Source organism: Chiloscyllium plagiosum, unplaced genomic scaffold, assembly GCF_037043375.1.
Source record: "Chiloscyllium plagiosum isolate Xiang-an unplaced genomic scaffold, Cpla_swu_hap1 HiC_scaffold_45, whole genome shotgun sequence".
Taxonomy (NCBI): Eukaryota; Metazoa; Chordata; class Chondrichthyes; order Orectolobiformes; family Hemiscylliidae; genus Chiloscyllium; species Chiloscyllium plagiosum.
The window spans coordinates 16640348-16667539 of record NW_028270183.1 but is presented as its reverse complement, the minus strand read 5'-3'; the positions used below and the strand labels follow the sequence as shown (position 1 = coordinate 16667539).

At 46.1% G+C, this 27192-nt stretch overlaps 1 long non-coding RNA gene across 1 annotated transcript in view; it reads left to right on the top strand.

Annotated features, from left to right (window-relative positions):
* Positions 1-17371, top strand: part of LOC148136400 (uncharacterized) — a 59703-nt gene extending 42332 nt beyond the window's left edge. Inside the window, exons 2-3 of the long non-coding RNA XR_015754451.1 lie at positions 1951-2067; positions 17325-17371. This is a non-coding gene — a long non-coding RNA (uncharacterized LOC148136400). The remainder of the gene's footprint in view (positions 1-1950; positions 2068-17324) is intronic.
* The last annotated feature ends 9821 nt before the right edge of the window (positions 17372-27192 follow it).

The following is a 27192-nucleotide window of genomic DNA, read 5'->3' as shown; positions in this document are numbered from 1 at the left end:
GGACCAAAGGGTCTGTTCCTGTGCTTCGCCTGAGGCTATTCTCCCCAAAATGTCCTGCCAGCCCATGGTGGATAGTTCCTCCTCTCCTTTCTCCTCAAGGTGAGGGGCTTGAGACCATGATTCACTTTATAGTGGGGCATCATAACACCAGGTCTCTTTCAACCCAAGCATGGTACAGAAGGAATTGGGCAAATGATGAAAGACGTCAGTTGGCAGCAAGAGCCTTTGTAGGGTATCCCAATTCAGGACAACCCCTTGGTGGTTTCAACTTTGACCTCTCATCTTCAGTCAACGTGCTGCACGCTTGATCAACTCATTGCCCAGTGCCAAATGGGAAGTGGGAGAGTCTGGGACCAGAGAGCATAGTCTCACAATAAAGAGGTATAACTGGGGGGAGGGGGAATCGCTTCTCTGGGAGGGATGTGAGTATTTGGAACTCCTTGCCACAGAGAGCTTTGATAGATTCTTGGTCAGTCAGGGAATCAAGGGTTACAGGGAAAGGACAGGAACGTGGAGGTGAGGAATATTGGATCAGCCATGATCCTATTGAATGGTGGCACAGGACAGAGGGGCTGAGTGGCCTACTGTTCCTATTTCTTTGGCTAAATCTGTTTGAAACTTGCCATGCCAGTACAGATATTGTTCCCTAGTTGGATTGTTTTGTCAAACAGATCTTTTGTTAATTGGCAAACAAACATTGAAAGGAAAATTGACACAATTCTCCGTTGACACGCCACTGTGAATTTTCTCCAGGTTTTGCTTTCAGCAGTGACCAGGCAGTTAGTTTTGTTTCATTCCTGGAGACATCCAGGGTATTTCTGGAGGACTGGCAACCCTCAGGCTGCTTGTTGGCTGTGCACAGCGCAGATTGTAAAGTTCAGTACTCATGACAGCTGTGTCTTAGCTGTCTTCAGTCCAGGGTGGAAGAGCAGGAGACAAAGCCTTTGAGCACTCTGTGCCCTATTGCAGCACAAAACCCTCGCCCACTATTCCCCGCCACATCGAATCGAGGACCGAAGAGCGTTGAGCAGAATGCCAACCATTATCGAAGGCTACAACATTTTCATGATGAGGAAAAGATCAACGTGAAGTGGAGCTCTGTCATACAGAGTCACCTTGGGCTATGATGCCCTCAGTATTCAGTTGACTGCATCTGAGAGGATATTAAATACAATGGATGTTGTTCAATTTTAATCTCAGGAGGGCACAAAATTAGCTATTGTTGTGCAGAATGGTCTATTTTCCTATTCCGTAAAGCTGATCAGGAGACAAACCGGATAGGGCATTTAACAGACAACCAATTCAATGGCATTTATCGTTCTGCAATGTTCAATGTTTATGTTAGTCCCAACGTCAGCATTTTAATTTAAATGAGCATAATTTTAATTCTGATTTCTGTCTTTGGTGGAGTAGAGAGTTATACACACTCTCACGTGTACTCCCCTCCCCCCCCCCCCCCCCCCAACCACACACATACACACACACATACATGCACACGAACACATGTGAGCACCCGCTCTCAGACACACCAGGTTCAAACCCTAACCTCACTCACTCACTCAATCTCACTAACAAACATCCCTACCTCCTACCATGTCTCAAACCCAGCCCATAACCATGAATCTTCCACAAAGGTTTTCGGTTAAGGTTGGAGAATAACATGATCAATGCAGCATTTTGTAAAGACTTTGGAAAGTCTATCATTTTCAATCGGGAATTTGCTATCTTGCTACAGGATTCCATTCACCCCTCGCTTTACTTCACCCTTCCATCCAGAAAACAGCATTCCTCATTGGGCATCATGTGGTTTTGTTGCATTTCAGATTTTCTGCTCTTGTAACAGATATAAAAGACCACCATGATTCTGTCCTCACCTGAGGTCCCCTTGTGGCTGTCTGGCAATGGGCCTTGGAGCCAGCCTACTAAATGTGTCTTATTTTTCTGTCACAGTAGGTCTGGTCAGGAGCATGCCAACAATAACAGTGCAGGACCTGATCACAGCTGCTCACTGATGTCTCACGTCTGCATTGTGGGGGATAGCAGCAATGAGCTTCAGAAATTGCAAAGGTAAGTCAGAAAGCACAGAGATGAGAAGTGGGAGGTGATGGAGCAAAGCTGATTCCAAAGGTAAGCGGTGAGACTTTATTCCTGTAGGAGCTTTCAGGACCTGCAGGTGTGTCTTGCATTCGATTCCAAATATTTTCATCATCCCTCCAGACCTCCCCCTCTCTGAGGATGAACGATCAGTCCTCAGCAGAGCCCTCACCTTCATCCCCCTGTGCTCCCGGATCAATGAGTTTGACACATGGCTACATTTACTGTATCCGCTGCACCCGATGTAGTCTCCTCTACATTGGGGAGACAGGCCGCCTACTTGTGGAACACCTCTTGGACACCCGCACCAACCAACCCAACCGCCCTGTGGCTGAACACTTTAGCTCTCCCTTCCACTCCGCCAATGACATGCAGGTCCTTGGCCTCCTCCATCGCCAGACCCTGGCCGCATGATGCCTGGAGGAAGAGCGCCTCATCTTCCGCCTAGGAACCCTCCAACCACACGGGATGAATGTAGTTTTCTCCAGCTTCCTCATTTCCCCTCCCCCCGCCTTATCTCATTCCCAATCCCCGGATTCAGCACCGTCCTCTTGACCTGCAATCTTCTTCCTGACCTCTCCAACCCCACCCCCTCTCTGGCCTATCACCCTCACCCTCACCTCCTTCCACCTATCGTATTCCCAGCGCCCCTCCCCTATCTCAGCCCGCTTGGCACACCAGCCTCATTTCTGAAGAAGGGCTTATGCCCGAAACGTCAATTCTCCTGCTCCTCGGATGCTGCCTGGCCTGCTGCGCTTTTCCAGCACCGCACTTTTCAATTCAATTCCAAATAGTCACCTTTCCAATTTAGAAAGCTCAATCACCAATTTGCACAGCTAAGGGCAATGTGATAGTGACCAGAAAATCTGTTTCAGTCATGTCGGTTTGGCAATACAGATTGGCTAGAGGAGAGAACTCTCCAGGATCTTCATTAAATTGTTGGTGTTAGAAATGTAGGTCTCTTTCAGATTGAGCCAGAGCTCCAGAGTTGATTGTGAGTTGGTTCTGTCTACTGGGCCTGTGGCACTGTGGGAGTTTCCTGCCTGTGAGCAGTGTGTCTCGGTTCAAGCCCTACCTACTTCTGAGGTTTGTAGTAATGCCACTGAACAGGTTGATTAGAAACGATTAAAGGGGTAGGTTTTGTAGGACTTGGAGTCCGCTATGTGGCCTGTGACCAGTAGAGTGCCACAAGGATCAGTGCTGGGTCCACTGCTTTACATCATTTATATGAATGATTTGGATGCGAACATAGAAGGTATACTTAGTAAGTGTGCAGATGACACCAAAATTGGAGGTGTAGTCGGCAGCGATGTAGGTTACCTCCAAGTACAACAGGATCTCGATCAGATGGGCCAAAGGGCCGAGGAGTGGCAGATGGAGTTTAATTTAGATAAATGCGAGGTGCTGCGTTTTGGAAAAGCAAATCAGAGCAGGACTTATACACTTAATAGAACATAGAACAGTACAGCACAGAACAGGCCCTTCAGCCCACGATGTTGTGCCGACCATTGATCTTCATGTAAGGTAAACCTAATGTACGAGCCCTCCAATTTCTGTGACCACATGCATGTCCAGCAGTCTCTTAAATATCCCCAATGACCTCGCTTCCACAACTGCTGCTGGCAACGCATTCCATGTTCTCACAACTCTCTGCGAAAAGAACCCGCCTCTGACATCCCCTCTATACTTTCCGCCAAACAGCTTAAAACTATGACCCCTCGTGTTAACAATTTCTGCCCTGGGAAAAAGTCTCTGGCTATCAACTCTATCTATGCCTCTCATTATCTTGTACACCTCAATTAGGTTCCCTCTCTTCCTCCTTTTTTCCAATGTAAAAGGTCCGAGCTCAGTCAACCCCTCTTCGTAAGATAAGCCCTCCATTCCAGGCAGCATCCTGGTAAACCTCCTCTGAACCCTCTCCAAAGAATCCACATCTTTCCTATAATAGGGCGACCAGAACTGGACAAAGTATTCCAAGTACGGTCTAACCAAAGTTTTAATAAGGTGCTGGGGAGTGTTGCTGAACAAAGAGATCTAGGAGTGCAGGTTCATAGCTCCTTGAAAATGGAGTCGCAGGTAGATAGGATAGTGAAGAAGGCTTTTGGTATGCTTTCCTTTATCGGTCAGAGTATTGAGTACAGGAGTTGGGAGGTCCTGTTGCGGCTGTACAGGACATTGGTTAGGCCACTGTTGGATTATTGCATGCAATTCTGGTCTCCTTCCTATTGGAAAGATGTTGTGAAACTTGAAAGGGTTCAGAAAAGATTTACAAGGATGTTGCCAGGGTTGGAGGATTTGAGCTATAGGAAGAGGCTGAATAGGCTGGGGCTGTTTTCCCTGGAGTGTCGGAGGCTGAGGGGTGACCTTATAGAGGTTTATGAAATTGAGGGGCACAGATAGGGTAAATAGGCAAAGTCTTTCCTCTGGGGTGGGGGAATCCAGAACTAAAGAGTTTAGGGTGAGAGGGGAAAGTGCAAAAGGGACTGAAGGGGTAAACTTTTCACACAAAGGGTGGTGCGTTTGTGGACTGAGCTGCCAGAGGAAGTGGTGGAGGCTGGTACAATTACCACATTTAAAAGGCATCTGGATGGGTATATGAACAGGAAGGGTTTGGAGGGATATGGGCCAAGTGCTGGCAGGTGAGACTAGATTGTGTTACGATATCTGGTCGGCATGGACGGGTTGAACTGAAGGGTCTGTTTCCGCGCTGTACATCTGTATGACTGTGTTACTATCCAACACTATTTTGATTTGGTCTTTCCCTTTAGTTTTGTGGTTGCTGTTGTACCATCCCGGTGGGCGGTGCTTGTAATTTGTTTAATTTGTGATCTTGGTCGTGGGTTTTCAGGAGGCCAGGTTCTTCCCAAATGTGGTGGGTCGGGATTTCTGGATTGGGAAAGGGTTCAGATGGTAAAGGTGGAACTGGGTGTTTGTGTTAAATGACAGATTTATAACAGAACCCCTGTAAATCTCCAAAAGCCTTTTGCTGCTTAATTCCAAATGTGGATATATATTGGTCTGTTAAATAGTATGGGATCTTTAACATTCAGAGAGCAGGTAGGGTCTCAGTTGACATCACATTCAAAGGTCAGTAGCCCTGATAATATGGTGATCCCTTGGTATAGCATCGGGAGTGCCAACTCAGTGTGTACCCAGGTCCCGGGATTGGAACTTGAACCCAAAATGTTCTGACTCACAGGCAGGTAGGTTATAGTCTGAGGAGAAAGTGAGGTCTGCAGATGCTGGAGATCAGAGATGGAAATGTGTTGCTGGAAAAGCGCAGCAGGTCAGGCAGCATCCAGGGAACAGGAGAATCGATGTTTCGGGCATTAGCCCTTCTTCAGGAATGAGGAAAGTTGGTCCAGCAGGCTAAGATAAAAGATAGGGAGGAGGGACTTGGGGGAGGGGCGTCGGAAATGTGATAGGTGGAAAGAGGTCAAGGTGAGGGTGATAGGTCAGACTGGGGTGGGGGCGGAGAGGTCGGGAAGAAGATTGCAGGTTAGGAAGGCGGTGCTGAATTTGATGGATTTGACTGAGACAGGCTGGGGGGAGGGGAAATGAGGAAACTGGTAAAATCCGAGTTCATCCCTTGTGGTTGGAGGGTTCCTAGCCGGAAGATGAGGCGTTCTTCCTCCAACCGTCGTTTCGCTGTGGTCTGACGATGGAGGAGTTATGGAAATGTGTTGCTGGAAAAGCGCAGCAGGTCAGGCAGCATCTAGGGAACAGGAGAATCGACGTTTCGGGCATTAGCCCTTCTTCAGGAATGAGGAAAGTTGGTCCAGCAGGCTAAGATAAAAGATAGGGAGGAGGGACTTGGGACTTGGGTTATAGTCTGAGACATACTGAGCATCATTAGGGTTAGCCTGACCATTGACCCTTGACTAGGAGAAAGTGAGGACTGCAGATGCTGGAGATCAATGTGGGGTTGAAAAAGCACAGCTAGTCAGGCAGCATCCGAAGAGCAGGAGGGTCAATGTTTTGAGCATAAGCTCTTCATCAGGAATGTGAAAATGTTGAAACGTTGACTCTCCTGCTCCTTGGATGCTGCTTGACCAGCTGTGTTTTTTCAGCATGACACTTTTTGACCTTGACCCTTGACCCTGACCCTGTCTAATTTGATGTGATGTTGTAATTTGTGGACATGATGGAACCCAATTACATTGTTTTTGTTATGCAGTGGGAAAAGAGGTGAAGATTGTGTTGTTGTTCACTGCATCAGTTCGCTGTTTGATCAAAACCTGGCCACCCCATTTCCGAAATACTGCAAAGGGGGTAGTATATCTGAGACCTGAACTGCTGCTGGTAGTGACAGGCTTATCCATAGAAACAAGATGTAGTCATCACAGTCCTACCAGATCACTGGGCTGCTTTCTCATTACAGAGACAGCTGGGACTGGTTTAACGTGAGGGTCATCATGCCTCAGGTGAGGGGGAAGGTTGAGAAGGAGAGTCCCTCATGGTCACCTCCAGCCGGTGGAGGGATTGAACCCATCCTGTTGGTGTCACCCTGTATCGCAAGTCAATCGTTCAGCCAAACAAGGTAACTGACCCTTGGGAGTAGGGGAACCAGCTTCTGAAGTACACACCACCGTTCAGTCCAGTCACAGCTGATCTTGTACCTCACCTCACTTTCTTGCCCAATCCCTCACGTGGCTTGATTCGCTCCATTTCCAGGCACTCTCGACATGACCTTACAGCAGCGTGAGTCTGAGGCTGACGCTGTCAACCTGAGAGCTGGTTCCTCTTGCTCACGGGAGTTCTTGGTTTATTCAGCGTGTGTGTAGATACAGGCAATCGCCTCATCCAGTGGCCGGCTGGAGATCTTTCAGCCCACCATCGGGTTCGGTTGGGAAACAGTCTGCTCAGCCTGACTCCTGGTTTGGACCGCTCCACAGCGACTGCACTGACAGCGGGTGGCTGAGTGGAGGCTGAGGACAGTCTGTAAGAAGTTTAAAACAAGATCGTGGTCACGACAACGTTTGGACAGGCAGTAGGGTCTACAATGAGAAAGTAGTGTCTGGTTTTCCCACTGTAATGTCGCCATGCTGGGTGTTACACTGGCTGGTACGCTGGCAGCTAGGAATGATGTGACTGCTGCTCCTGACCTGGCTTCTTTAAACCTGTAGCATTTTGTCAATGAAGTACAACATTTAGACTACTTTAAAACCACTCCCCACCAATACATTTTCTTTCCAATTTCTGAACACTGTGCCGTAGGCGCGAAGGAAGGGGGTGTGCCGTGGGTGAAGAGCAGACAAGAATGCAAAATTAAGATCACAACCAGATCGGCCAAGATCTTATGGGCTGGAAGCAGGCTCCAAGATCCGAATGGCCTACTCCCAAGCTCTAAGTTCCTGTCTGACTCAGAGCTCACAGGCACGTCTCATATTGCTCAGCTGTTCCTGTTCTGCTCAAGTCTTGCCTTGTCTTTAGATCCAGTTGGCTCAGAGAGAGAGGCTTGTAGTTTGATCTTAACCAGCTCTCACGGTTATACATGTTCGAAACCAGAGAGGTCTGGACAGAGTGGTGATGGAGAAACTGTTACCGCTTATAAAAGGCTGGGGAACCGGAGGGCACAGTCTGAAAGCATCTTGCAAAGGATGTACATGTCGGGTGAGGAGAAACTATTTTCACTCAGCAAGTGGTTAGGATCTGGAATGCACTGCCTGGAAGTGTGCTGGAAGCAAAGTTAATTGAGGCATTCTAGAGGTATTAGAGAATTATTTAAACAGGAACATTGTGCAGGGTTAACTTGTGCAAGGATAGAGATCCTTGTAGATTTTCGATGTCACGCCGCATGTTGAACTCGTTAATCCGAGAGCGTAGGGGAATGAATAGAGATCGGCATGAAGTCCAAATGCTTAGACAGTCTGTATAGGCACGACAGGCAGAACTGTTTCCAAGTGCAAGTAAACTTTGCTCAAAAAACAAATTCATTAAAAAGTCTCTGGTAAAATAAAATTAAAACTTTAACAAATACCGAGAAAGATTTTGATTAAATTGTGCATGAAGAAAGTCGTCTTCCCTTTGAATAAGTCTGAATGCACACAGGACTTTCCTTACACTCAGTCCAGGTGGGCTGGTGACCCCAGTGAAAAAGCCAGGAAATTTATTTCATAAGAACCATAAGAACATTTCAACATTGGTAAAGTACATTGTCCTCCACTGGGCTTGTGCAAAGACACATATTTGTAGTTCACTGTAACAAGCATGCACAGAGGAGAAGCTGGACCACCCCCATTCTAATCCCCTTGTTCTAGTCTGGAAAGGCAGTTGGTGGAGAGTAGTACTGGACACAATCTTTACTCAATCTCACATTTAGTTACAGAGTGAAACAATATAAGCACACACCTCCTAACTCAACAGCTGCAGTGCCTCTATATGTGCTGAAGTGAAACCTCAATTAATTCCATCCAATTGCATACAGTTATAGTCAATTGATATAATCTCCCTCTTACAGGAAAGATGTTGTTAAACTTGAAAGGGTACAGGAAAGAATTACAAGAATATTGTTGGTTTGAGCTATAGGGAGAGGCTGAATAGGCTGGGGCTATTTTCCCTGGAGCGTTGCAGGCTGAAGGGGTGATGTTATAGAGATTTATGAAATCATGAGGGTGAATAGTCGCAGTCTTTTCCCCGGGGGGGGGGGGGGAGTCCAAACCTAGAGGGGGTAGGTTTAAGGTGAGAGGGGAAAGATTTAAAAGGAACCCGAGAGGCAACTTTTTCACGCAGAGGGTGGTGTGCGTATGGAACGAGCTGCCAGAGGAAGTGGTACAATTACAACATTTAAAAGCCATCTGGATGGGTACATTATTTGGAAGGGTTTAGAGAGATATGGGCCAAATGCTGGCAAATGGGACGAGATTAATTTAGGATAACTGGTCGGCATGGACGGGTTGGACCGAAGGGTCTGTTTCCGTGCTGTACGTCTCTATGTCTCTGTGATTTACAATGATCGCTCCTGGATTCTGACAGCCAGCAACTGTCAAAGTTGGTTTGGGATGTTTCAACTTTATTACCCTGTCCATGAAAATGGGTGGACCCAAATTCTCTTAATGTTGGCCCCCGGCATTCAAACTCCTGACTGCAGCAAGCCATTGGCATCGAGCAGCTCTGCCCCTTCCCTTTAAAATATTTCCAAAAAGTTCACTTTGACACCCCCCCCCCCCCCAGCTTTTCCAAAAGAAATAAGCGCGGTTTCCCTTCAACCGGGACAGGTGTGAGGTTGAGTCTGTGTTGGCATTTTTCAAAGTGGGGGGGGGGGGAAGAAATCAGGAGACGGGATGGAAACTGGACAGAACGGATGCGCTTAGATTGCGGTGAATGGCTTAATAAGTCGAATTGATGGTCGCCCCCTTTCCGAATGTGCACAGAGGCACATTGCTGATCCGAGGCGGATTAGGGCAAACGTGCGTGCATGAGGTTCTGTGCATTTTCCAGCTGGCAGCTCTCCCTCCAGCAGAACTGGGTCACCACGCATTTGAAACAGTTGTTCATCTGTGCGTAGATTATCTCCCAGGGCACAACTTTTTAGGTTGTTATTTTTATTCTGTTGTAAAATATTCACGAACCGCGTTATTTTTAACTATTTATTCAAATTCGTCAGCTCTTCCTCTTAAAATAACAAATTAAACTTTAAAGCCCTGCACAGCTTCAGTGAAAACCTCCTTTTATGTATTTCTGGGGAGTGTTCATGTGCTTGTGGTGAAGTGGGGGAGATGGCTCTCGCTGCTGGTGTGTTAATGTCCAAATGCAGATTAGCGAGTCTTCGTCTGACTCCGAATAATAGAATAAATCAAAATATTGTGGATGTTGGAAATCCAACTCAAACACGGAGAAAGCCAGCACGTCTGGCAGCCTCTGTGGGGAGAGAAGCAGATTTAATGTTTCAAGTCCAGTGCAAGTCTCCTTCAGAACGGCTCCGAGTTCTGATGAAGACTCCTATCGGATTTGAAACATTAATTCTGTTTCTCTGTCCGCAGACAGCCCCTGGAGTGTCGGAGGCTGAGGGGTGTCCTTATAGAGGTTTATAAAAGCATGAGGGACATGGATCGGATCCTTCCCTGGAGTGGGGGTGTCCAGAACTAGAGGACATAAGTTTAGGGTGAGAGGGGAAAGATATAAATGAAACTTAAGGGGCATATTTTTTTTAAGCAGAGGGTGGTGTGTATATGGAATGAGCTGCCATGGACAGGTTGGACCGAAGGGTCTGTTACCATGCTGTACATCTCTATGACTCTGACTCTATGCTGCTGAGTTTCTCCAGGACTTTCTGTGCTGGTTCCACACAGTGGGATTTTAAGACCTTCGCAAAAGATGTTGACTCGTTTTAGTGCACAGCTTCCAGAGGTAGCTGAAACCCTACTGTGCGATTTTTGTCAGCCAGCTCAGTTGTTTGACCTTTCGGCGGAGTCGGGGGGTTGTGTGGTCGAGGCCCACAGGTGAACCTCCGGCTCAGGGTCCAAGCTGGAACGCCTGTGCAGGACTGGGGAAGGGCTGCACTGTCAGGGGCACCACCTTTTTGAACAAAATGTCCTTTCTACTGCCCTCTCAGGTAAAAGTAAGCGATCCCATGTCACATCATCTCCTGCAAAGATCAGGGGCAATTTCTTCGCTATTCTGGCCAATGTTTGCCCCTAACCAACATCAGTGAAAAGGAATGATCTAGTCACCATCACATTGCTGTTTGTGGGACCTTTCTGCATGCAAATTGGCTGCCATATTTACTCCAATTTTGGTCGTGACTACAGTTTGAAAGTGTATTATTGGCTGGAAATTGTGCTGGGATATGCTGAGGTAGTTTTCTTTACTTTTTAACTGGTGGCTGCTCTGTCAGCCCACACAGTGACGGGGTTGGGATCGTAGAAAGCACACTCGAAGAATGTTAGAAAACCATCCCACAATGACCTAACTGGGTGTTTCAGTGCTGTTTGTTTAGGGATGTGATAACCCCTCCAAGGGCCATGGGAAATCACAGATTTCCCTGTGGAGTTCCTTGACTGAGTTCCCACGGTGACCGGCAATGGCATCCCAGCTAGGACTCATCACCTGAGTCCTTTATAAAGCACCTCCAGCCAGTGTGGAGTGCTTTGGGCAGATCAGAGGTCTGACCAGGCTGGCTATAAACAGGTCCAGGCAGTGGGCTGTGGAAAGGGTCATATCTGCCAACTGTCTATCCCTCTTCTGCAGTTACGTTCATGCCTGGGTATCCTTGGAGAGGGAGCATCAATGCTGTCAGTGCCTTTAGAGAGAGAGGTGGGCACCATGGGGGATACAGTGCTTTATTTCCACCTCCAAGTCCATTCTGATTTAGTCCCTTTCCTCTTTCCCTACCACTTTTGATGGTTCATATTGTCCATAACAGGCTTTATATGTAAACCTCCAATTGGGTGATTTACTGGCGGTGGTTAAAAGCTTACAAACAAGGGAAAAAGAAATGACATGGTGATTTGGTGGTGGGAAAGCTGTTCAGTTGTCTGTGATAACACTTACAGGTATAGAAAACAAAAGCAGACCCAGATGGGTCTTGAAGTGCAGTGAATACTGTCCCTATCTCTGGACCAGGAGACCCGGTACAAATCCCACTTGCTCCAGAGGTGTGTAATAACATCAGAACAGGTAATTTAGCAAATATATAACTATGGGTAAATTAGCATTGTGTTTCTCAGACATCAAATAAAAGGTAAAATAGACACAGGGATGGATCTACAGAACTGTCAGTCCCAGGCTCGAACTAGCTGATGTACACTACGATTAGTGGCTCTTTTTTCAACATGGAATGACATTTCTTCCCAGTCAGGTTTCCTGTGTTATTACAAGGAATCAGAGCAACATGCGAGTTGCAACTTCCAGTGAGCAACAGCAACCAACGGTGAATGAGTTAACAGGGATGCATTGAAGTGGAATTGACTGGATTTGCGTACATGAGAGCTCTGGGTTAGAATGTGCAGTTTCTGTTCTCTCTTCCTGTCATGTTCGGTCTGATCATCACTTTGAGCTCGACTGCAGATGACGGTGTCTTTGCACAGGCCTGCGGTCATCTCTCCTCTTCTTAATTTGAAACAATGAGGCCAGCCTGTAGTCAAATTCTCCATCCACTTGGGAGGGGGGTGGTGGGGTAGTTATATAAGGATGAGTCAAGGGACCCTAGCTGTCAGCAGCTTTTAATTTTGGGGTTTTGGGGTACTGGTGAATTATCCCTTTAGCTTGAACAAAACCTTGTCACCCTACTGTATTTAAAAAGTAACAATATGATAAGCCACTGAAGCCGAACAATGTTCAGTATAAATATGGGAAAGGGAAGCAGAATTCCTTCGATTTTGCCCGGTGTTGGATTTCATGACCAACCTGGTGTGAGTTTTTTTGCATCACCCCAGGGTTTTGTCTCCCTTTTGGCTTTTGAGAGTTTGTGACAAAAGGTGAAGTTGTCTGATCCAAACATACTTGCATGGAACTAGAAACCCAGGCGATGTAAACATAATTAAGAAATCCGTTTTAACATGCTCTGTGCACTGGTATGAGACAGGAAAGGGCGATATGGCATGAGGATCAATCAATTAAACTCCCTTTTGCGTTTAGACTAAAATTGTCTGAGCTACAGTATAATGAGAACCAAAGTCACCAAGTAGAGTATCACAGAGTTACTCAGCATGGAACGGACCCATCGGTCCATGCCGAACATAATCCCAAACTAAACTAGTCCCACCTGCCTGTTCCTGGCCCAGATCCCTCCAAATATTTCGTATTTATGTATTTATCCAAATGTCTTTTAAATGTTGTAATTGTACCCGCATCCAGCACTTTCCCTGGAAATTCAATCCACACATGATAAAGTTGGCCCTCGTGTCTTTTCTAAATCTTTTCCGCTCACCTTAAAAATATGGCCCCAAGTCTTGAAATTGCCCCACCCTGGAGAAAAAAAATACCTGCCATTCACCTGATTATACACCCCTCATGATTTTATTCACCTCAATAAGGTCATGCCTCAACCGCCAGTGAAAAAAAGGCCCAACCTATCCAGCCTCTCCTTGGGGTAACTCACACCCTGCATTCCCAGCATCATCCTGGTGAATCTTTTCTGAACCCTCTCCGGCTTTAATAACATCTTTCCTGTAACAAGGCGACTAGACATGGACACAGTATTCCAGAAGAGGCCTCATCAATGTCCTCTACAACCTCAACATGACATCCCAAAGTCTATACTCAAAGGTCTGAGCAATGAGGCAAACACCTTCTTATCTACCCTGTCTGTATGTGACGCAAACTGCAAATAATTATGTACCTGACCTCCTTCCCAGACAAAATTCCAACGGTCTCCGTTCCGGAATTTTCATTAGATTTCTGCCCACATCCCCACTCCATCCTGAAAATTTTGTTTTTTTGTTTGAAGGAGAGAGAGTTGGAGGTTGCCACTACCTTTTGCATTAAGAACTGCTTCTGGGCATCACCGCTGAACATTCGGATTTCGAAGGTTATGGACCCTAGTTGTAGACTTCCCCACCAACTATAGGAGCCAGTTTCCCTTTATCCCTTCTATGGAATCCTTCAACCAGTTTTCAGCCCCTTGAGGAGACTACCCTTCAATCTTCAATAATCAAGGGAATACAATTATAAAGTCATGATAGTCCTACCTGACCATAGGGGCTGCTCTCTCTGTAGAGAGGAAGGTGACTGCTGGTGGTTTAACCTGAGGGTCACCATGCCTCAGGCGAGGGGAGAAGTTGAGAAGGAGAGTCCTTCATGGTAATCTCAGTTGGTGTGGGCATTGAACCCACACTACTGGTGACTCGAAACCTAGTCGATGTAACACATCCACACAGCTTAACCGTAACTTAATAGACGCAGTACCGCTCTGGTGATTGTGTGCACCCCCCCTCTCTAAGGCTAAGATATCCTCATTGATATATAGTGCCTGCACTGTTTCAGATGAGCCTGTAACTGGAAATTTGTGTTATAGTAAGGAGATGTGTAGTAAACATGTTTCTTTTTTTTTATTTAAGTGTAAGCCAATACTTATTGTCCATCCCTAATTGTCCAGAGGGCAGTTAAGCGTCGACCACATTACCGTAGGTCTCAAGTCACGTGTAGGATGACAGTTTCCCTAAAGGATTTCTTAGTGAACCAGATGGGTTTTAGAACATCAGAACTAGGAGCAGGAGTAGGCCATCTGGCCCCTCCAGCCTGCTCCCCCACTCAATAAGATCATGGCTGATCTTTTCATAGACTCAGCACCACTCACCCACTCTCTCACTGTATCCCTTAATTCCTTTATTGTTCAAAAAAAAAATCTACCTTAGATTTTAAAACGTTTACTGAAGTAACGTCAACTACTTCATTAGGCAAGGAATTCCATAGATTTAAAACCCTCTGGGTGAAGAATTTCCTTCTCCATTCCATCCTAAATCTGCTCCCTCTAAGCTTGAGGCGATACCCTCTTGTCCTGGTTTCACCTGCCACTGGAAACATCCTCTCTACTTCTGTCTTATCTATTCCCTTCATAATTTTACATATTTCTATAAGATCCCCTCTCATTCTTCTAAATTCCAATGAATATAATCCCAGTCTACTCAGTCTCTACTCCTAACCCAAACCCCTCAACTCTGGAATCAACCTGGTGAACCTCCTGTACACCCCCTCCAGTGCTAGTACACCCTTTCTCAAGTAAGGAGACCAAATCTGCCGATAGTACTTCAGGTGTGGCCTCACCAGCACCTTGTACAGCTGCAACATAACCTCTTTGCATTTCAACTCAACACCTTTATAATGAAGGACACAATTCCATTTGCCTTCCTAATTACCTGTTGTACCAACCCTCTGTGATTCATGCACAAGGACACCCAGGTCCCTCTGCATAGCAGTATGCTGCAACTTTTTACCATTCAAGTAATGATCCTTTTTACTGTTACTCTGACCAAAATGGATGACTTCACATTTACTAACATTGTATTCCATCTGCCAGACCTTTGCCCACTCACTCAATGTATCTATGTTCCTCTGCAAAGTTTCACAGTCCTCTGCACACTTTGCTCTGCCACTTATCTTAGTGTCATCTGCAAACTTTGACACATGGCCCCCAACTCAAAATCATCTATATAAATTGTAAATAACTGCAGTCCCAACACCAACCCATGAGGCACAGCACTAGTTACTGATTGCCAGCCAGATTAGCACACATTTATCCCCACTCTTTGCTTACTGTTAATCAACCAATCCTCTATTCATGCTCATACTTTACCCATAACACCACGCACCTTTATCTTATGCAGTAGCGTCTTGTGCAGTACCTTGTCAAAGGCCTTTTGGAAATCTAGGTACACCATATCTACTGGATCCCCACTGTTTCATAATGTCTTCATAGACTTCTGAAAGATTTGTCAAGCAGGATCTGCCCTTCATGAGCCCATGCTGTGTCTGCTCAACGGGACAATTTCTATCGAGATGCTTTGCTATTTCTTCCTTGATAATAGACTCAAGCGTCTTCCCCACTACAGAGGTTAAGCTCACTGGTCTATAATTCCCCATCTTTTGTCAACCTCCCTTTTTAAACAGAAGCGTCACATTTGATATTTTCCAAACTGCTGGGACTGTTCCAGAGTCCAGCGAAGTTTGGAAAATTACCGTCAGTGCGCCTGTTATTTCTCCCACCATCTCTTTTAGTACCCTGGGATGCATTCCATCAGGGCCAGGAGACCTGTCTACCCTTAACTCCATTAGCTTGCCCAACACTACCTCTTTCGAGATAGATTATTTCCAGGTCCTCACCTACCTTTGTCTCTTTGACAATTACTGGCATGTTGTTTGTGTCCTCAACTGTGAAGATCGACACAAAATGCCTGTTGAATGCCTTGGCCATTTCCTCATATCCTATTACTAAATACCCCTTCTCATCCTCTGAAAGACCAATGTTTACTTTAGCCACTCTTTTTTTGTTTTATATACTTAGAGACTTTTGCTATCTGTCTTTATATTCCGTGCTCGTTTTTTCTCATAGAGTCATAATTCTAGCTCTTTTTATGGCTTTCTGTTGACCTTTAAAGTTTTCCCAATCTTCCAGTTCCATGCTGTTTTTGGCCACTTTGTATGCCTTCTCTTTCAATTTGATAGCCTCCTTTATTTCCTTAGACACCCATTGCGGACTACCCCTTTTCTTACAGCATTTCCTTTTCACTGGAATATACTTTTGCTCAGTACTTTGAAAAATTGCTTTGAAAGTTCTCCACTGCTCGTCAACTGTCCCACCATTAAATCTTTATTTCCAGTCTACTTTAGCCAAGTCCTCCGTCATTCTATTGTAATCCCCCTTGTTCAAGCACAGGACCCTGGTATTGGATTTCATCTTCACACTCTCCAATTGGATTCTAAATTCAACCATACCATGATCACTCTTCCCAAGAGGATCCCTAACTATGAAGTCATTAATTATTCTTGTCTCGTTACACAGGACCAGATCTAGGATAGCTTGCTCCCTCGTCGGTTACATTAAATACTGTTCAAGACATTTTCCCCAGCAATCAATAATGGTTTTATGACCATTGTTAAACTCTTAATTCCAGATAGTCCTTGAAATCAAAGTCCACCATCTGATATGGTGGGATTAGAACCTGGGTGTCCAGAACATCACTAGGGTCTCTGGATTAATAGTCTAGCATTAATACCAGTAGACCATCATCTCCCCTCTGTGTGGTTGGAGTACTTATTTACTTGAAATTGTAAATAACGAGCATAGACTTTCACTTTGCACCACATTCTCGCCACACTTGATCTGGAATTCAACTGTGTGCTGTCTTTTCATGACTTATCACACAGCTGAATTGGTGAAGCTCTCTTTTGATGGCGGCTCAGTGATTAGCACTGCTGCCTTAGAGCATCAAGGACCTGGGTTTCGATTCCAGCCTCGGGTGACAGTCTGTGTGGAGTTTACACATCCTCCCCGTGTCAGCATGGGTTTCCTCTGGGTGCTCTGGCTTCCTTTTACAAGTCCAAAGATGTGCAGGTTAGGTGGATTGGCCACGGGGGGGGGGGATGCAGGGTTACAGGGATAGGGTAAGGTGGGGGAGGGGTGGGTTTGGGTGGGATGCTCGTCGGAGGGTCGGTGTGGACTCAATGGGCCGAATGGCCTGCTGCCATACTGTAGGGATTCTCTAAGAGGAAGCAGACTGCGATGAAGTGGCTCTCATTCTTGTCAGACTGCAGTAGAACTTTGTTGACCAAAGAGTGTTGAATGTTAACAGACTCCGGAGAGACATCTCTGGGAGCGATGAGATGAGCTGCAGTGATTCATACGGTTTCCAAGGAGACGGGAATCTCATGAGCCAGTTGAGAAGCATCGGATGAGATGAGCCTGTGGCACTGCCTTGGGATCGTGCTCTTCCAGGTCAGTGGACACTTGAATCTCATTGAAAGTGCTGCCTGTTTGCATTTAAATACATAGTGCACCTTAGGCAAGTGCACTTGTAAGGTCTGTAATTGTCTATCTTTATAAGATTAAAATGATGTCTTGATAACTGGTGCATGAAACGGATGGGACATTTCTAGGCTACCTTCTTATAAAAGATGCTACAAGGAATTAAGGCGCAATGCACAGTCGTGTGCCCTGCCTTGGCACATTGAGGGCACACTGCAAAAGTTGAAGGGCATCACTGAAAGTTGAGTTTATCAATCTTTCAGGCACCTCTGTACTTTGGGATGACGGTTCACCACAATTCCAGACCCCTTTAAAAATATGTGCTCGAGACTGCAGCGTTTGGAGACGGGAACAAGTGGAAATACAACAGACCAATGCAATTCATGCCCAATGCATCTATCTCTGCTTTAAAAATTGCGTTCAGGTATTCACAACCACCCCTATGGAGAACTGAGTTCGTCAATTATCTGTAAAAGGAATGTCCTAAGTACAGAAACCTCCCCATAGGAGAGGGTGAGGGGAGACCTGCACAGTCTTTCTTGTGATGATTAAATCCCAGAGTTTTTGATTTGATTTATTATTATCACGTATACCTGAAAAGTCCAGCGAGAAATTTTTTGTTTTGCGTGCTGATCATACCATACAAAGTGCATTAGAACAGAGCGAGAAATGCAAAGTTTATGGCTACAGAGAAGGTACACAAAAAGCGAGATCAGTGTCGGATTTGAAATTTGAGAACTCCATTCAGCCTGGAAGAAGCTGTTCTTGAACTTGTTGGTGCGTGTGTTTAAGCTTTTGTACCTTCTGCTCGAGGGAAGAGGTTGGAAGAGATTATAACCGGGGTGGGAGGGGTCTTTGATAACGCTGGCTGCCTTCCCGGGGCACTGGGATGCGTAGATGGAGTCAATGGATGGGGGCTTGGCTTTCGTGAGGAACTGGGCTGTGTTCACAACTCTGTAGGACGCCATCAGATTAATAATCTTTGAGAGAAGGGGAGGGAAGTCTGAGGATTGCTACTGCCAAACGTAGGTTTTAAAAGCCTGTCGATTGCAGGAACAAAGATGGCAGAGTAAGGAGCTCTGCTTTCGTGGCTTTTTAGTTAGGGATGTAATCCAGTGAGGGAAATCGCACTAAGCACAGAATTTATCCTCTCATTTGAGAATGTGGGAAAAGCAGGTTAGCTGACATGGAATCAGAGCATAAAAGATCTAATGAGAAGGCAGCCATTAGCACATTTGCAAACCACCTATGCCATGTGATTGATGATCAACCTCCAGGCGTAATGCAAATTGAAATTGGTGACCCAGCCCATCGCCCTAACTATAACTAACGAGATTGTTGAATCTACCCAACGCTCACCAGTATCTCTTCAACAAATTCTGTTAGTTAGTAACCTGCTTTTGTGGGACCCAGAACAGAGAAGATCCTTTTTGCAGATCTATTTACGTTGTCAGCAGGAGGTCATGTCAGGCTGTGGGTTAGCACCACTGTCCCTGAGTCAGAAGCTTCACGTTCAAGTCCCACTTGACGACTTGATGGTCAAGGAAGGTACATTCATCATGTGGTCAAACCGGTTGAGTATCAACCTGCAAATTCTTCCGACACATACCAGTGGTAAAGGGCGGGAGAGATTCCTGCTCAGCTGTGTGGTGGAAAGGCATTGGGAGCTCTGCCATTGCTATCCAGAGCTCCAGGCCTACAAATTGTAAGTAAATGTTTGTGTCGCCATAGCAACTTGGATTTCTTGGGAATGGCTGGTGTGGATTAGATTAGTGCCAACAGCACCGTTCGATTCCACGTTGCAAACGGAATGGAATTGGGACGTGCAGCCCCTCGCCCCTACTGTTGTTGGACATGGTGATGGCTTGGTGCCAATGGACAGGGAACTAGCGAAGAACATCCTTTCTCCATGAGGAAGCGAGTGAGGTCCTTAATGAATACTTTGTATTGGAATTCACCAAGGAGAGGGACATGGTTGATGAGAAGATTAGGGAGGGGTATGTTGACATTCTCAATATTAAGAAACAGGAAGTGTTTGGTATCTTAAAAACATCAAGGTAAATAAATCCCCAGGGCCTGATGTGACCTATCTTGGGATTCTGAGAGAGGAGATCGCTTTTAGCTTTGGGAGAGATCTCTGAGGCACAGGCAAGGTCCCAGACGTCTGGTGAATAACCAATGGTGCTTCTTTGTTTAAGAAGAGAAACAAGGATAATCCAGGAAATTATAGGCCAATTCATCTTTACAGAAGGGGTAGGGAAATTATTGGAAGAGGTTCTTAGGGACAGGATTTACACTCATTTGGAAAAGTATGGATTTATTAGGGATAGTTGGTATACTTTATGCAGGGAAGGTCTTGTTTCACAAACTTATTTGAGTTTTTTGATGAAATGACAAAGGTGATTGAGGGTAGGGCATTGGGTATTGTCTATGTGGACTTTACTAACCAATTTGATAAGGTCCCTCATGGTAGGCTGGTCCAGAAGCTTAAGTCACAGGGGACCCACAGTGAGTTAGTAAGTCGGATGCAAAATTGGCTTGGTCATTGAAGACAGAGGGCAGTTGTGGAGGTGTTTTCTGACTGGAGGCCTGTGACCTGTGGTCTTCAACAAGGTCCAGTGCTGGATCTCTTGTTTGAAATATAAATAAATGATTTGGACCAAATTTAGGTGGTCTTATTAAATGTTTGCAGATGACACAAAAATTGGTGGACTGTGAGTAAGGACACAGAAATAACAGACGGAGTTTAATCTGGACAAGTATGAGGTGATGCATTTTGGGAGGTCAAATGCAAGGGGAAAGTACACAGTAAGTGGCGGGACCCTTAGGAGCATTGATCTACAGAGGGATCTTGGGGCAAATCCATAGCTCCCTGAAAGTGGCATCATAAGTGGATGAGGTTGTACGTAAGGCTCATGGCATACTTGTCTTCATTGATCGAGGCATTGAATATAAAACTTAGCACGTTATGTTGCCGCTGTATAAAACTTCTGTCGGGCCCCCCGTGGAGTATTGTGTGAAGTTCTGATCACCACACTATAGGAGGGATGTGCAGGCTTTGGAGAGGGATCAGAAGAGGTTTACCAGGATGTGCCTGGAGTGGAGTGGATGAGCTATAAGGAGAAGTTGAACAAACTTGGATGGTTTTTGCTAAAGCATCAGAGACTGACAGGCAACCTGACAGGAGTATATACAATTACAAAAGGCATGGATAGGGTGAATAGTCAGAGTCTTTGTTTTCCCCAGGGTAGAAATATCAAATGCTCGAGGGTGCACTCTATTATTTAGAAGGACAAGGACTACACAGATACATGGGAACACCATCATTGGTGCAAATTCCACTCCAAGACCCACACCATCCTGACTTGGAAATATATTTTGTTCTTCCACTGTCACTGGGTCAAAATCCTGGAATCCCTTCCAGGGAATACTGTGGTTCATACAGGCAGCTCACCGCTGCCATTTCAAGGGCATTTTGCAATGAGTACTAAATGCTGTCCTAGCCAGCAATACCCCGTGAACGACATAGACGAAGCAAAACTGAGCAAGAACAGGAGGGGAGGCAACACATGTTTCTGTCTATCAGCCATTTGTTTCTTCTTCACTACAGCACTTTCTGCAATCTCCCCAACGGTCTGGAGACACCAGTTTAAGAAGTGGCACAATGGCTAGCACTGCTGCCTCACAGCGCCAGGGACCCGGGTGCAATTCTGCCCTCTGTGTAGAGTTCACACATGCTGCGTGTGACTGCGTGGGTTCCCTCCGACAGTCCAAAGATGTGCAGGTTAGGGTGGATTGGCCATGTTTAAATTGCCCATAGTGTCCAGAGATGTGCAGACTAGGTGGATCAGACTTTGCAAATGCAGGGTTACAAGGGTAGAGTAGGGGGATGGGTCTGGAGGGGTGGTGTGGACTTGATGGGCCGAATGGCTGCTTCCACACTGTAGGAGTTCTGTGATTCTAAGCATTGCACTGAATCACATTACATTGTAATTTTATTAATTTACATCTCCATTACCTTTCTTAATTTACATTTTCCTGTTAAATCTCCTGTTCCAGCCCACGCTGCGGTCGGAGAGTGGCTGGCCTGCTTTCTGCTCTGTATTCCTTCAAAGGTTCATGAGAATGGTTGCAGGGATGTGGGACTTGATAAGGTGGATAGATTGGAAAAAAGGTGTAGCAGAGAGGTTTGAAGTTATCAATGTAGGTAAGGTAGACTGGGCTGCCATTGGCAGGGGGATCTGGATGCACAGAACCCCAGTTTTAGTGTTTAACAAAAGAACCAAGAAGAAATAACCTTTTTTTTAATTTACCCAGAAGTGTACTGTACTATAATGCCCGACAGTGTAGCAATGGGGGCAGTTTCATCACTTTACAACAGAGAATTCGAAAAACACCTGAAATGAGAAAATGTACATGGTTATGGGGAAAGGGCAGTACACTGGGGGAGGGGACTGGCATGGACACAATGGCCCTAGTGCCCTTCCTGCATGTGCTGTAATTGTTCTCTGATTCTAAAGTGCTGGAATAATCAAATCCCTCTTTAATCATACTCCAGGGCACTCCCAGCAATTACGGAGCTTTGTTCATGTGGATTCCCAATTAACTGTAGGTGGGGGGAGTGGTTAGCAATATTCCTTGAACAAAAAGATTGAGTGATTATATTAACAGAAGAATTGGATGGCTTCGAGTGATGGCACTGCGATGCTAAATTTATAACAGGAAGTGGAATTTACAGTACGGGGGAATATCGTCTGAGCCCCATCCAGATAGGGAGGGCTGCAGTCACCTTGTTCTAGAGGGGATCGGGAATCCAAGCGTCTCAGTGAAAGCTAAAGGAGAGACAATGAGGGGCTTCCTCGTGTCTGGGGCGGGAGTGACAAGGAAGAGAATCTGTCTGGAGCAGAGGTGTCTGACAGTTGAATTTCCAGAGGCATCCAAAATAATCGAGGATAATTCAGATGAAGAACAACAAAATGGTAAATGATTTAAAGTCGTGAAGTATAGGATTTTGAAACAAAGATGGGAGCACCGTATGAAATGGAGGACAAAATTCTGTAATCATTTAGGAAGAGAGGTGAGGAGAGAGATTTAGGATATTTCTGGACAAGCTTACTACATCCATAACATTTTAAAATTTTGCTCTGTATCTTCACATTTATAAAGCCAACATTGCTGAGAGTGCTACAGATCTGCCACCTGGTGGTGAGTGGAGAGTACTGTTGCAGTACAGTAAAAGGACAACCAATTCTACTCAAATTCCCAGGCCCCAGACAGGACCAAGTGCAGAGCGTTCGGCCCATCATGCCAGTACAGTCTCCGAGTGAAAGTGCCCTCTTGATCCCTGCTCCATGCTGATTGGACAAGCAAAATCAAACAAAAGTTTACCAGGCTGATTTCGGGAACAGCGGGACTGAGGAGAGATTGACTATGTCAGGATTGTTTTCGCTGGAGTTCAGACAGATGGAGGTGGTTCTCATAGAGATTTATAAAATTCTAACAGGACTAGATGGGGTGGGTGCAGGGAGGATGCTCCCGATGGTGGGTGTATCCAGAACTAGGGGTCACAGTCTGAGGATTCGGGTGGACCATTTAGGATGGAGACGAGGAGACATTTCTTCACCCAAAGAGTGGGGAGCCTCTGGGATTCGTTACCACAGGAAGGAGCTGATGCCAAAACATTGAATGCAGCTGGATATAGCACTTGGGACAAATGGGGTCAAAAGTTATGGGAGAAAGTGGGACTAGGCTATTGAGTTGGACAATCAGCTGTGATCGTGATGAATGGCAAGGCAGGCTGCTGCCAGACTTGCTGAGTTTCTCCAGCCTCTTGTGCCCATTAGAACCTTTTTCCCTTGGGTTCCAGTTACATGTGATTTGGCATTATTGTTGATGCACTGTGCTAGATCTAGTAACCCCTTACTGTCCTATTTTGTCAGGTTTCCTCTTAACATGCTGTGGGCACCAGGGTTTGAGACAGGGTCACTGAAGTGTTTTTATCTCCACTTTCCTGAAAGGAGTGGGGGAGCCTGTGGAATTCTCTGTCACAGAGCAGTCAAGGCCCTAGCATTGAATGTTTTTAAGAAGGAGATAGATACAGGATAAAGGGATCAAAGGGTGTGGGGGAGAAAGTGGGAACGCAGTTGGATGGTCAGTGGTGATCATACTGAATGATGGAGCAGGCTCGAAGGGCTGAGTGACCTCCCCCTGCTCCTATTTTCTCCCTTGAGAAGAGGTTGCTCATCTTTTGACTTTAATGTTTTTACTGACTATGCTGTTCACCCGCAGTCAGGGGAGTCCAACAAACTGAAGCCTCAGGGGCAGGTCCTTCAAATACAGTAACATCACGGTGGCACAGTGGTTAGCACTGCTGCCTCACAGCTCCAGAGACCTGGGTTCAATTCCCGCCTCAGGCGACTGACTGTGTGGAGTTTGCACGTTCTCCCCGTGTCTGCGTGGGTTTCCTCCGGGTGCTCTGGTTTCCTCCCACAGTCCAAAGATGTGCAGGTCAGGTGAATTGGCCATGCTAAATTGCCCGTAGTGTTAGGTAGAGGGTAAATGTAGGGGGTATGGGTGGGTTGCGCTTCGGCGGGGCGGTGTGGACTTGTTGGGCCGAAGGGCCTGTTTCCACACTGTAAGTAATCTAATCTAATCTATCTCTGGACAGAGGTTGGAGCCCCCCCCACCTCCAATGGTTGCTGCTGCTTCAGCAATGTCAGCCCTTCAGTCCTGCAGAGAGACAAATGCCTCAACCTTGGAAGGGTCGATGTCGAGTTTCCTGGTGTTCAGCTACACTGGTGTTTAACGTTAGGGTGAGGTGACCATTGACACTTGTGCTGAAGGAGCACATTTGGAAAGCTGTCTGAACAACAGTGCTGCTGGGTGGAGCAGAGTGTCTGTCGATGTGAGTGTTTCTAATTCTGCTCCCATATGTCATTGTCTCCTCACACCTCCATGGCTCAGGTTTCTCGAAATCCCAGATGGGGGATTAGCATTGTGTTGCTGCAGCAACCCCATCTTTGCATGTGATTCTTGTAAATTATCTTTATTTTGGAAGTAATCTTTTTGTTTGGAATGACTGCCAGCAAGTCCTTCTGTCAGAACTATAACTCATTTGTTGATTGCAATGATACTGTGTGGCTGCAATGATGACTCTGTCTATCAGTTTCCCTTGGCCAGTGCTAGTCTGCTCTTGCACAGATTACACGGCAGTTTATTTAGTTCATATCACGAACCTGGATGGAACTCTTCTGTTCCCCCCCCTGCTGTTTCCTCCCTTTGCCTGAGGTGCTGACTCGAGCTGGGTTCATGGTGTCAAAGGAAGCAGAATATCTGAAAGTAAGACTCCAAAGATGACCATGAAATGAGCATTGCCAATTGTCAGGGAAACCCCATCTGGGTCACTAATGTCCTTTATTAGGAAAGGAGATCTGCTGGGCTTGCCCAGTCTTGTGTAAATGTGTTTTTTTTTTGTTTATTCACAGGATAAGGGTATCGCTGACTAGACCAACATTTATTGCCCAGAGCGCAGTTAAGTGTCAACCACATTGCTGCGGAGTTTGGAGTCACGTAAACTCCAGACCAGGTAAGGATGGCAGTTTCCTTCTCGAAAGTGAGCTAGATGAGTTTTTCCCGACAATGGATTCATGGTCATCATTAGAGTCTTAATTCCAGATATTTATTGAATTGAAAGTCCACCATCTGCCATGGCAAGTTTCAAACCCAGGTTCCCAGAACGTTACCTGGGTCTCTGGATTAACAGTCCAGGGACCCCGGTTCGATTCCAGTCTCGGGCGACTGTCCGTGTGGAGTTTGTACATTCTCCTTGTGTCTGTGTGGGTTTCCTCCGAGTGCTCCAGTTTCCTCCCACAATCCAAAGATGTGCAGTTAAGGGTGGATTGACCGTGCTAAATTGCCCATAGGGTCCAGGGATATGCAGGCTATAGGGAGGGGGGGTTAGTCATGAGAAATATATGGGTGATAGGTTTAGGAGAGAGGGGTGGGATGCTCTTCAAAGGGTTGGTGTGGACTCGATGGGCTGAATGGTCTGCTTCAACATTGTAGGGATTCTATGATTCTTAACTGTCCTCTGGGCAATTCGGTGTGGGTAATAAATGCTGGCCTGGCCAGCAGCACTTCCATCTGTGAATGAATGAATGTATTAAAACCACATTTATTGCAGGTGAATACTTTACTTTAGTCCTTGAGCCAAGCATTCAGTTGAGCTTAGCCCCTCCCTCAGTTCCTGCTGGCCAGGCGTGCACACCTCACTTTGGAACTTCGTGGAGATTACTTGGAGGGGTCCAAGCCTGGCCAACCTTGTGTCCTTCCACCCTTCCCCCTTTTAAAGGACAATGAGACTAACTGAAGGGGTCCTACCCCCACACCTCTGCTACAATGGTTGAGGGTAGCCATGGTGAAAAAATAAGATTAATTGAACTGTGCCCTATCATAAAAAGCCAAAGAGGTTGGTTAGCTCGGTTTTTTTCTGTTCATTTTTGTGGGATGTGGGGTTGCTGGCTGGGTCCAGCATTATTGCCCCTTGAGAAGGTGGGGGTGAGCTGGCTTCTTGAACCACAGCAGTCCATGTGCTGTAGGTTGACTCACCATGCCCTGAGGGAGGGAATTCCAGGATTTTGACCCAATGACAGTAAAGGAATGGTGATATATTTCCACAGTTACAAACCACACAACACCAGGTTATGGTCCAACGGGTTTATTTGGAAGCACTAGCTCTCGGAGCACTGCTCCTTCATCAGGTGGTTGTGATGAAGGAACAGCGCTCTGAAAGCTAGTGCTTCCAAATAAACCCGTTGGACCATAACCTGATATTGTGTGATTTTTTTAACCCCAGTCCAACACCGTCTCCTCCACATCATGATGCATTTCCAAATCAGGATGGTGAGTGGCTTGGAGGGGAACTTGAAGGTGGTGGTGTTCCCATGTATCTGCTGCCCTTGTCATTCTAGATGGAAGTGGTCGTGGGTTTGGAAGGTGCTGTCTGAGGATCTTTGGTGAATTTCTGTGGTGCATCTTGCAGTTGGTTGGTTGCAATGCAGAGTGATACCAACAGCATGGGTTCAATTTCCCCACCGGCTGAGGTCACTATGAAGGACTCTCATTCTCAACCTCACCCATCGGCTAAGGTGTGGTGACCCTCAGATTAAACCACCAGTTCTCTCTCTCTCTGTCTAACAGGATAGGTAGGACTATGGTGACTTTACCTTTATCAGCTATCACTTACCTATAACTTGTCTTTATGTAGTACCTTCAATCTAAGTATACACCCCAAGGAGCAATAAGAGGCAAATGTGGCACAATGTCTCAGTGGTTAGCACTGCTGCCTCACAGCACCAGGGACCCAGGTTCGATTCCAGCCTCGGGTGACTGTGTGAAGTTTGCACATTTTCCCTGTGTCTGTGTGGGTTTCCTCTGGATGGTCCAGTTTCCTCCCACTATCTAAAAGATGTGCAGGTTAGGGTGGATTGGCCATGGGAAATTGCCCATAGTGTTCAGGGATGTGTAGGTTAGGTGCTTTAGTCAGGGGTAAATGTAGAATAATAGGGTAGGGGAATGGAACTGGATGAATTGCTAATTTGGAGGTTGGTGTGGACTTGTTGGGCCGAATGGCCTGTTTCCACACTGTGGGGATTCTATGATTCTACTGAACAAAGCCGTAGCCATAAGGAAGAGTT